This window comes from Erinaceus europaeus, chromosome 3, assembly GCF_950295315.1.
Source record: "Erinaceus europaeus chromosome 3, mEriEur2.1, whole genome shotgun sequence".
NCBI classification, from domain to species: Eukaryota; Metazoa; Chordata; class Mammalia; order Eulipotyphla; family Erinaceidae; genus Erinaceus; species Erinaceus europaeus.
Window position 1 is genome coordinate 66,820,906 of NC_080164.1, and position 12,076 is coordinate 66,832,981.

The 12,076-nt window shown below is 38.8% G+C and overlaps 1 protein-coding gene across 1 annotated transcript in view; it reads left to right on the forward strand.

Annotated features, from left to right (window-relative positions):
- LOC103126597 (immunoglobulin kappa light chain-like) overlaps positions 1 to 12,076 on the forward strand; it is a 104,342-nt gene that overhangs the window by 67,281 nt on the left and 24,985 nt on the right. The gene's annotated exons all lie outside the window — the stretch shown is intronic.

A 12,076-nucleotide genomic window follows, 5' to 3' on the forward strand; every position in this document is an offset into this window, starting at 1 on the left:
GATTGTATGGCTATAATTTTCCCTCTCAGTACTGCTTTAGCTGTGTCCCAAATATTTTGATAGGTTGTGTCTTCATTTTCATTAGTTTCCAGGAACATTTGAATTCCTGTCTGAGTGAGTCTCTGACCCAGTGGTTCTTAAGGAGCACGTTGTTTAGTTTCCAAATTCTGTGACTTTTAATAATTTTCCATTTGTTGTTAAATGTTATTTTTACTCCACTGTGGTCTGAGAAGATACTTGGGATGATTTCAATGCTCTTGAATTTATTGATGCTGTCTTTGTGGCCTAACATGTGGTCTATCCTTGAGTATGTGTTATGTGGGTTTGAAAAGAAAGTGTATTCCAGTTTTTTGGGGTGGAGGAGTCTGAAAATGTCCAAGAGGTCTAGTCTGTCAATCTCTTCATTCAATTCTCTTGTATCTTTATTGGTTCTCTGCTTTGTAGATCTGTCTAAGTGTGAGAGTGGGGTATTGAAGTCTCCCACTATTATTGTATCACTATTGATGTATTTTTAAATTCTTTCAGTAGATGCTTAATGTATTTAGATGGTCCCTCGTTGGGTGCATAGATGTTAATAATTGTTAAGTCTTCTTGGCTGATTGATCCTCTAATCATTATGTAATGTCCTTGCCTATCTTTTATTACTTTATTTAATTTAAAATCTATCGTGTCTGAGATGAGAATGGCTGTTCCTGCCCTTTTTTGTGGACCGTTAGCCTGTATGATAGTTTTTCCATCCTTTCACTTTAAGTCTGTGTTTATCTTGTTGTGACAGATGGGATTCTTGCAAGCAGCATATGGTTGGGTTATGTTTTCTGATCCATCCCCCCACCCTGTGCCTTTTGATGGGTGAGTTTAAGCCATTGACATTTATTGATATTATGGATTTAATGTATTGTAGTGCCATTGTTCTAAAAAACAGTTTGTTTGCTCTGATATATTGCAAGTATTATAGTGATGTTCTTGTTTATAAGAGGTCTTTTAGTACCTCTTTCAGGGCCGGCTTGGTGATGGTTGCCTCCTTTAACTGTTGTTTGTCTAAGAAGGTTTTGATCCCTCCATCTAGCTTGAATGAAAGTCTAGCAGGATATATTATCCTTGGTTGAAACCCTTTTTCATTCAGGGCTCCATAGATATCTTGCCACTCCCTTCTGGCTTTTAGAGTTTGAGTGGAGAAATCTGCAGATAGTCTTATGGGTTTTCCCTTGTATGTGACTTTTTGTTTCTCTCTTGCAGCCTTTAGGATCCTTTCTTTATCCTTACTTCTTCTCATTGTGACTATGATGTGTCTTGGTGTCTTCAGGTCTGGGTTGATTCTGTTTGGTACTCTCTGGGCCTCTTGAACCTTGATATCCTTTCTGTTATTCAGGTCTGGGAAGTTTTCTTGTATTATTTCCTGTAGAATGTTTGCTTCCCCTTCCTCTCTTTCTTCCTCTGGCAGGCCAATTATATGAATGTTAGTTCTTTTGAGATCATCCCATATGTCTCTGTTGTTTTTTTCAGTGTCTCTCAATCTCTTTTTAAGTTCTTTCACCTCTTTCTTAGTTTTCTCTAACTCATCCTCTGTCTGACTAATTCTGTTTTCTGCTTCTGTTAGTCTGCTTTCCCTTGCCTCAGCTTCTTTCTTCATTACAGCTATTTCAGCTTTCAGTTCTCTAATTGCCTCAAGATAATCAGTATTTTCCTTGGGGGTCTCAACTGTTGTTTCCCTAATACTGCCATTCCTTTCCTCCAGTGTTGTTTTCATTTCTGTGATTAATAAGTTTATTATTGCTTGCATACTTTTCTTATCTATGGTTACTTCTGACTGATTTGTGGTTTCTTCTGGGCTCTTGTCTTCATTCATTGGAGTAGCAGTTTTATTTGTTTTTAATCTACCCATTTTTTTTATTTATGTGTTTCTCTTTTTTTTTATGCTCTGTTGTTCCTCAGCTGTTGTGTCTTGAGTACAAGTAACACTGTACTAAATACCTTTATGACAATTGCACTCACCAACCTCCGGAATTACAGTAGCAACTGAAGTAAGTATTGAAGTAGTTTAATCGTTACCAGTTAGCCAAACAATTTCTCCAGTCCGTGAAAAAATAGTAACCAAATCCCAGTGAAGAAAGAGAAAAGAAAGAGAGGATAGCAAGAATAGACAGTTATGCAAGTCTACTATCCAGTTTATATTCTAGGTGTAACAAGATGGGAAAGGGAACTAGAGCAGAGATACACACATAGAGAGTCCACTCTGAGTCATATTTCTTCCCCAAAGTAATTCACAAATTCAGAAAGGCAGAGAAGAAATAAGTGTATGACAAGATTAAAAAAAAAAAGAGAGAGAGAGAGAGATAAGAGAGAGAAAAGGGAGAAGATAAGAAGAAGAGTTGTAATTAAAGAGCAGTGTAAGGAACTTCCCGAATGCGTATCAGTGAGTTAAAAAAAAAAAATACCCTGTTTGGTGGTATGGGGTATCCTGCTAGTAGCTGGTCCCAGGGACTGCTTATGGGGGGTAGGGGCGGCGGGAAGGATGTATGCTTGAAAATTAAAAGGAAGAAAAAAGAATTTTTTTCCCTACTCTAATTCTTAACCCAAATTAAGTTATAGTAGCCTCCTTGGTGTCTAAGGACACCTTATTGGCTGGCTTGCTAAAGGCAGAAAATCTTATTGTCTCCAGGTGAGTGCGTTCGGAGCTCAGAGGCTAGCAGCTTCCGGAACCCCCCCCTCCAGACTTTTTTAAAGGATTTCTCGAAAATGGAAACTAGCTCCAAGTCCTTTGATCCAATGAGAGCTATACTCAAGAAGTCTTTGGATCCGCCCTCAGGGTCGCGGTGGACCCTGGAGACTCCCAAGAGAAAGCCCCCGAGCTAAAGTGCTCTCTCTGGGTCCTCTGCCCGCCGCGCTCTGCAACCGGCGGAGGAGCTGCCTTCCCGGGTGGAGGACAATGCCCGGCGCACTCGCCTTGCCCAGCGCCTGGGAAGTCTGGAGCCCCGCTAGTCCGTGTCACCTTTACTCTAATTCTTAACCCAAATTAAATTATAATCACCTCTTTGGTGTCACCCCTTATTGACTGGCCTGCTAAAGGCAGAAAATCCTACCGTTGCCGACGATGCGATCGGAACACTCGCTGTTAGCAGCTTCTCAGTCCGCCATCTTCCCGCACTCCTCAAGTTTTCTTTTTTATTTAAACATTTTAAAGGAATTTATTCACTATGTCCCAAGGAATGGCAATTTCTAGCACTTACACTTAATTGTGTTAATACTGTTGACCTGGTATTATTACTAGATACACTAGGGAACTCTGGACTTTCTTGTACCATCCTGAAACCTGAGACTGCAAATTAGCACCGCAGCTGTGAGATATACAAGCAATTATATATACAGTTATACAGGCAATTACTTGGGAAAGAGCTAAACAATATGGTCAAGCCTAAAGGAACTTAGGCTTGATGTATCTTAAATGTATCTCTATTATCAGAAAGTCTCAACATAAATAACTGACTTAACAAACTCTACAGCTTACAGATTTTCCAGACACATGTCTGTTTCTTTTACTCAACAAAGATTTCTTTTTTCCTAATGCTTTCACTCCAACCCCAAAGGACAGTTTATGTCACTTTGTTCACAGAAAAGCTCAACACACCCTTCAATATGCTATTGTCTCTTTTCACACTGCCCCTAAGAATTTCCCTGCCCCTAAGAATTTGCATTTTACTACCTACAAAAAGCCTTACATTACAAATTTGAAATAAAAAGTCATCTTTGATTTGGCCTGGTCAAAACTCAAATCTCAAAATGAAGCTCCCACTCAGCTCCTATGACTTCTGGTGCACTGGGTCCCAGGTAAGGGGAGAGGGAAGTGAGGAAGGGGAAAGGAGGATTCTTGGCTATGTATGTTTTCCCCTAAGGGTGGGTGTGATTATTTAGTTGTGTGTGTGTGTGTGTGTGTGTGTGTGTGTGTGTGTGTGTGTGTATGTGTGTATACCTGTGCCCTGTGACAGCAGGAGCACAGGAATGGAAAGGTGCTGGGGGAAACTCCACAGACCCTACTGTGCTTTTTAAGATTTGTTGTTGTTGTTTAGGTTGAACACCTGGAGTGTAAATCATAATCACAAATACATAATAATCATATATGGAGATTCGACTTCCGGAGATCGCTTTCTCTCCTGTCCTCTCCTCTCCTCTCCCAGATCAACTAGGAATACCAAAGGAGACCACCCGGACCGAAACAAGACAAGACTAGAATGACCACAGGAACCCAGTAAATCACCAGTGAGTACAAACACACGTGGCTGGTGACAGAGAGGAGAGAGGGGACTAAGGAGAGATTAAGTTACTGCTAACAGTTCAACAGTTTATCAGGGGAGACACCACCTCCAGTCTGCTCCACAACAAGGGGACAGTTGAAGGGAGGAAAGGACTCCCCAGAGACTCACCAAGTGCAACTCTGAGTATCCAGTGCTACTACCCTCAGAATCTAGAGCAGCAACAGGGAGGGACACTCAAGAGAAGACCTATACCTCGGTGGCATAGCTGAGGGGCTGTGAAAGTCTCTTTGCATAACCAATGGATTATCTCTGCCACACCCTGCTTTATCTCTTGGTCAGGAGTCAGTGATTAAGCTAAGAAGCCTATTGATAGTTTAAAAGCCCTCAGGCTCCCATAGCCTACAGGGAAGGAAAAAAAAAGAAAGAAAGAAAGAGGCTTTTAAACCACTGAGCTCCAACTCAGGGATTGAAATAAATGTTAACTTCCACCACTGTGAATCCTTTAATTAACTTACTTAGACACAAGTCAATCCAGGCAATAGTGATCAATAATTTGAAAAGTACTGATAAAGGAACTCATAACATAATATATAAAATGGTTAAAACAACAAGAAAAAATATTGGAGAATCGAACCAAGACGAGAGTCCAGCTAAAAGTCCTCCAGAGAGTGAAGCACAAAATAACGAGTTCAACATCCAAACATTAGCTAAGGAAATAATCACAGGAGTGAGTAAAGAATTTGAAAAAATTGTAATCAGAAATGCAGGAACAACAAATGAGAATATGAAAAAAATACTAATTATCTCATGGTTATTAGAGAGCTAAAAGCTGAAATCGCTGAGCTAAGAATGCAACTAGCTGAACAAGCTAAAACAGTATCAGAGCAGGGCAACAAGATAGATGAACTCCAGAAAACAGTAGAGGGAAGAGAGAAAAGAATCAATGAGGCTGAAGACAGAATTAGCAAGATTGAGGATGAATTAGAGACAACTAAAAAAGAAGTAAGAGATCTCAAAAAGAAATTAAGAGATGCTGAAAACAACAACAGAGTCCTATGGGATGACTTCAAAAGAAACAATATACGCATTATTGGCATACCAGAGGAAGAAAGAGAAGGAGAGGAAGAAAGCATTTTCCAGGCCATAGTAGCTGAAAACTTCTCTAGTCTAGACAACACCAAAGACATAAAGATTCAAGAAGCCCAGAGGGTTCCCAAACAGAATTAACCCAGACCTAAAGACACCAAGACATATCATAATTAGAATGGAAAGGAATAAGGATAAAGAAAGGATCCTGAAGGCTGCAAGAGAAAAACAAAGAGTCACCTACAAAGGAAAACCCATAAGATTAGCAGCAGAATTCTCCATACAAACACTACAGGCCAGAAGAGAATGGCAAGATATCTATTGAGTGCTCAATGAGAAAGGCTACAGCCAAGAAGACTATATCCTGCTAGACTGTCATTCAGACTAGATGGAGGCATCAAAACCTTCTCAGACAAGCAACAGTTGAAGGAAGCAACCATCACCAAGCCTGCCCTGAAAGAAGTTCTGAAAGGTCTCCTATAAACAACCAGACCACCACAAATAGGACATATATCAAAACACTCTAAAACTCTACAAGAATGGCGTTAAAATATCTTCAATCTTTGATATCAATAAATGTCAATGGCCTGAATTCACCTTTTAAAAGACACAGAGTAGGAAGATGGATCAGAAAACACAACCCAACAATATGCTGTCTATGGGAAACCCACCTAACTCAACAAGGCAAACACAGACTTAAAGTGAAAGGATGGAAAACTATCATACAAGCCAATGGCCCACAAAAAAAGGGCAGGAGCAGCTATTCTCATATCTGACATGATAGACTTTAAAATAGATAAGATTTAAAAAGATAGGAATGGACACTACTTAATGCTCAGAGGATCAGTCAATCAAGAGGACTTAACAATTATTAACATCTATGCACCCAATGAGAAGCCATCTAAATACATCAAACTTTTACTGAAAGAGCTACGGCAATATATTAACAGTAACACAATCATAGTAGGGGACGTCAACACCCCACTATCTCAACTTGACAGATCATCCAGGCAGAAAATCAATAAAGACATAAGGGAGCTAAATGAAGAGATAGATAAACTAGAACTATTGGACATTTTCAGAGTCATTAATCCCAAGAAACTGGAATATACATTTTACTCAAATCCACATGGGTCATTCTCAAGGATAGACCATATGTTAGGCCACAAAGACAGCATCAGCCAATTCAAGAGCACTGAAATCATCCCAAGCATCTTCTCAGATCAGAGTGGAATTAAACTAACACTTAACAATCAACAAAATATTAGTAACAGTGCCAAAATGTGGAAGCTCAACAGTACACTTCTTAACAACTTCTGGGTCAAAGAGGAAATCAAGGAAGAAATCAAAATGTTTCGAGAGTTCAATGAAAATGAAGACACAAGCTATCAAAATATTTGGGACACAGCTAAAGCAGTCCTAAGAGGGAAGTTCATAGCTATACAAGCACACATTAGGAAACAAGAAAAAGCAAAAATAAACAGCCTGATTGCACATCTTAAAGACCTAGAAGAAGAACAACAAAGGAACCCTAAAGCAACCAGAAGGACAGAAATCACTACAGTGAGGGCAGAAATAAACAACATTGAGAATAGGAAAACCATACAAAAGATCAACGAAAGTAAATGTTGGTTCTTTGAAAGAGTAAACAAAATCGACAAACCTTTAGCCAGACTCACAAAACAAAAAAGGGAGAAGACCCAAATAAATCGGATAGTAAATGAAAGAGGAGATATCACAACAGACACCGCAGAAATTCAACATATCATGCGAGGCTTCTTTGAACAACTGTATGCCACCAAGCTAGAGAACCTGGAAGAAATGGACGATTTCCTAGATACCTACCAACTTCCAAAACTAAGTAAAGAGGAAGTGGATAACATGAACAGGCCCATCACAGCTAATGAAATTTAAACAGTTATCAAAAATATCCCCAAAAGTAAAAGTCCTGGACCAGATGGTTTTACAAATGAATTCTACAAAACCTTCAAAGAAGAACTAATACCTCTACTTTTAAAAGTGTTCCAGAAGATTGAAGACACTGGAATACTCCCTTCCAGCTTCTATGAAGCCAACATCACCCTGATACCAAAAGCAGACAGGGACACAACCAAAAAAGAAAACTACAGACCAATATCTCTGATGAACATAGATGCAAAAATATTGAACAAAATTCTAGCCAACTGGATACAGCAGTATATCAAAAAGATTGTCCATCATGACCAAGTGGGGTTTATCCCAGGCATGAAAGGTTGGTTTAATATATGTAAATCAATCAATGTGATTCATCACATCAACAAAAGCAAGACCAAAGACCACATGGTCATATCAATAGATGCAGAGAAAGCCTTTGACAAAATACAACATCCCTTTATGATCAAAACACTACAAAAAATGGGAATAGATGGAAAATTCCTGAAGATAGTGGAGTCTATATATAGCAAACCTACAGCCAACATCATACTCAATGGTGAAAAACTGGAAGCATTTCCCCTCAGATCAGGTACTAGACAGGGCTGCCCACTATCACCATTACTATTCAACATAGTGTTGGAAGTTTTTGCCATAGCAATCAGGCAGGAGCAAGGAATTAAAGGCATACAGATTGGAAGAGAAGAAGTCAAACTCTCCTTATTTGCAGATGACATGATAGTATACATGGAAAAACCTAAGGAATCCAGCAAGAAGCTTTTGGAAATCATCAGGCAATACAGTAATGTGTCAGGCTACAAAATTAACATTCAAAAGTCAGTGGCATTCCTCTATGCAAACACTAAGTTAGAAGAAATTGAAGTCCAGAAATCAGTTCGTTTTTCTATAGCAACAAAAACAATAAAATATCTAGGAGTAAACCTAACCAAAGAAGTGAAAGACTTGGATACTGAAAATTATGAGTCACTACTCAAAGAAATTGAAAAAGACACAAAGAAGTAGAAAGATATTCTATGTTCATGGGTTGGGAGAATTAACATCATCAAAATGAATATATTACCCAGAGCCATCTACAAATTCAATGCTATCCCCATCAAGATCCCAAGCACATTTTTTAGGAGAATAGAAAAAATGCTACAAATGTTTATCTGGAACCAGAAAAGACCTAGAATTGCCAAAACAATCTTGAGAAAGAAGAACAAAACCAGAGGCATCACAATCCCAGATCTCAAACTGTATTATAGGGCCATTGTCATCAAAACTGCTTGGTACTGGAACATGAACAGACACACTGACCAGTGAAATAGAACTGAGAGCCCAGAAGTGAGCCCCCACACCTATGGACATCTAATCTTTGACAAGGGGGGCCAGGCTACTACATGGAGAAAGCAGAGTCTCTTCAACAAATAGTGTTGCAAACAATGGGTTGAAACATGCAGAAGAGTGAAACTGAATCACTGTATTTCACCAAATACAAAAGTAAATTCCAAGTGGATCAAGGACTTGGATGTTAGACCAGAAACTATCAGATACTTAGAGGAAAATATTGGAAGAACTTTTTTCTGCATAAATTTTAAAGACATTTTCAATGAAACGAATCCAATTACAAGGAAGACTAAGGCAAGTATAAACCTATGGGACTACATCAAATTAAAAAGCTTCTTCACAGCAAAAGAAACCACTACCCAAACCAAGAGACCCCTCACAGAATGGGAGAAGATCTTTACATGCCATACATCAGATAAGAGTTTAATAACCAACATATATAAAGAGCTTGCCAGACTCAGCAACAAGACAACAAATAACCCCATCCAAAAATGGGGGGAGGACTTGGACAGAATATTCACCACAGAAGAGATCCAAAAGGCCGAGAAACACATGAAAAATTGCTCCAAGTCTCTGATTGTCAGAGAAATGCAAATAAAGACAACAATGAGATATGACTTCTCTCCTATGAGAATGTCATACATCAGAAAAGGTAACAGCAGCAAATGCTGGAGAGGGTGTGGGGTCAAAGGAACCCTCCTGCACTGCTGGTGGGAATGTAAATTGGTCCAACCTCTGTGGAGAACAGTCTGGAGAACTCTCAGAAGGCTAGAAATGGACCTACCCTATGACCCTGCAATTCCCCTCCTGGGGATATATCCTAAGGAACCCAACACATCCATCCAAAAAGATCTGTGTACACATATGTTCTTGGCAGCACAATTTGTAATAGCCAAAACCTGGAAGCAAACCAGGTGTCCAACAACAGATGAGTGGCTGAGCAAGTTGTGGTATATATACACAATGGAATACTACTCAGCTGTAAAAATGGTGACATAACCATTTTCAGCCGATCTTGGATGGACCTTGGAAAATTCGTGTTAAGTGAAATAAGTCAGAAACTGAAGGATGAATATAGGATGATCTCACTCTCAGGCCGAAGTTGAAAAAAGAGATTAGAAAAGAAAACACATTTCGAACCTGAAATGGAATTGGAGTATTACACCAAAGTAAAAGACTCTGGGGTGGGTGGGTTGGTGGGGAGAATACAGGTCCATGAAAGATGATGAATGACATAGTGGGGGTTGTATTGTTAAATGGGATTCTGGGTAATGTTATGCATGTACAAACTATTGTATTTACTGTTGAATGTAAAACACTAATTCCCCAATAATGAAATAAATTATTAAAAAAAAAAAAAAAAGAACCACTGGGTCAGAGACTGACTCAAACAGGAATTCAAATGTTCCTGGAAGCTAATGAAAATGAAGACACAACCTATCAAAACATTTGGGACACAGCTAAAGCAGTACTGAGAGGGAAACTTATAGCCATACAATCACATATTAAACACCAAGAAGAAGCTCAAATGAACGACCTTATTGCACACCTCAAGGACTTACAGGAAGAGGAACAAAGGAACCCTAAAGCAACCAGAAGGACAGAAATCACTAAAGTTAGAGCAGAAATAAACAACATCGAAAATAAAAGAACCATACAAAAGATCAATGAAGCCAAATGTTGGTTCTTTGAAAGATTAAACAAAATTGACAAACCCCTAGCCAGACTCACCAAACAAAAAAGAGAGAAGACTCAAATTAATAGAATTGTAAACGATGCAGGAGATATCACAACTGACACCACAGAAATCCAGAGAATCCTGAAAAACTTCTATAAAGAACTATATGCCACCAAGCTAGAGAATCTGGAAGAAATGGAACAATTCCTAGAAACATATGCACTTCCAAAACTGAACCAAGAAGAACTACAAAATCTAAATGCACCAATCACAGACAAAGAAATTGAAACTGTCATTAAGAATCTCCCCAACAACAAAAGTCCTGGACCAGATGGCTTCACAAACGAATTCTACAAAACTTTCAGGAAACAGTTAATACCCATACTTCTTAAGCTATTCCATAAGATTGAAGAAACAGGAATACTCCCTTCCACCTTTTATGAAGCCAACATCACTCTGATACTAAAAGCTGATAGGGACAGAACAAAAAAGGAAAACTACAGACCAATATCGCTGATGAACATAGAGGCCAAAATATTAAACAAGATCTTGGCCAACCAGATACAGCAACACATCAAAAAGATTGTTCATCATGACCAAGTGGGATTCATCCCAGGAATGCAAGGCTGGTTCAACATCCGTAAGTCAATCAATGTCATTCACCACATCAATAAAAGCAAAGCCAAAAACCACATGATTATCTCAATAGATGCAGAGAAAGCCTTTGACAAAATCCAACACCCATTCATGCTCAAAACTCTACAAAAAATGGGAATAGATGGGAAATTCCTCAAGATAGTGGAGTCTATATATAGCAAACCTATAGCCAACATCATACTCAACGGACAGAAGCTGAAAGCATTCCCCCTCAGATCGGGGACTAGACAGGGCTGTCCACTGTCACCGTTACTCTTCAACATAGTATTGGAAGTTCTTGCCATAGTAATCAGGCAAGAGAAAGAAATCAAAGGAATACAGATTGGAAGGGAAGAAGTCAAGCTCTCACTATTTGCAGATGATATGATAGTATACATAGAAAGACCTAAAGAATCCAGTAGAAAATTACTGGAAGTTATTAGGCAATATAGCAAGGTATCAGGCTACAAAATCAATGTACAAAAATCAGTGGCATTTCTTTATGCAAACACTAAATCTGAAGAAGAAGACATCCAGAAATCACTCCCATTTACTGTTTCAGCAAAATCAATCAAATACCTAGGAATAAAGTTGACCAAAGAAGTGAAAGACTTGTATACTGAAAACTATGAGTCGCTACTCAAGGAAATAGAAACTGATACCAAGAAATGGAAAGATATCCCATGCTCATGGATTGGAAGAATAAATATCATCAAAATGAATATTCTCCCCAGAGCCATATACAAATTTAATGCAATACCCATCAAAGTTCCACCAAGCTTCTTTAAGAGAATAGAACAAACACTACAATCATTTATCTGGAACCTGAAAACACCTAGAATTGCCAAAACCATCTTAAGGAAAAGAAACAGAAATGGAGGCATCACACTCCCAGGCCTTAAACAATATTATAAAGCCATCATCATCAAAACAGCATGGTACTGGAACAAAAATAGGCACACAGACCAGTGGAACAGAATTGAAAGCCCAGAAGTAAATCCCAACACCTATGTGCATCTAATCTTTGATAAGGGGGCCCAAAGGATTAAATGGAAAAAGGAGGCTCTCTTCAATAAATGGTGCTGGGAAAACTGGGTTGAAACATGCAGAAGAATGAAATTGAACCACTTTATCTCACCAGAAACAAAAATCAACTCCAAATGGATCA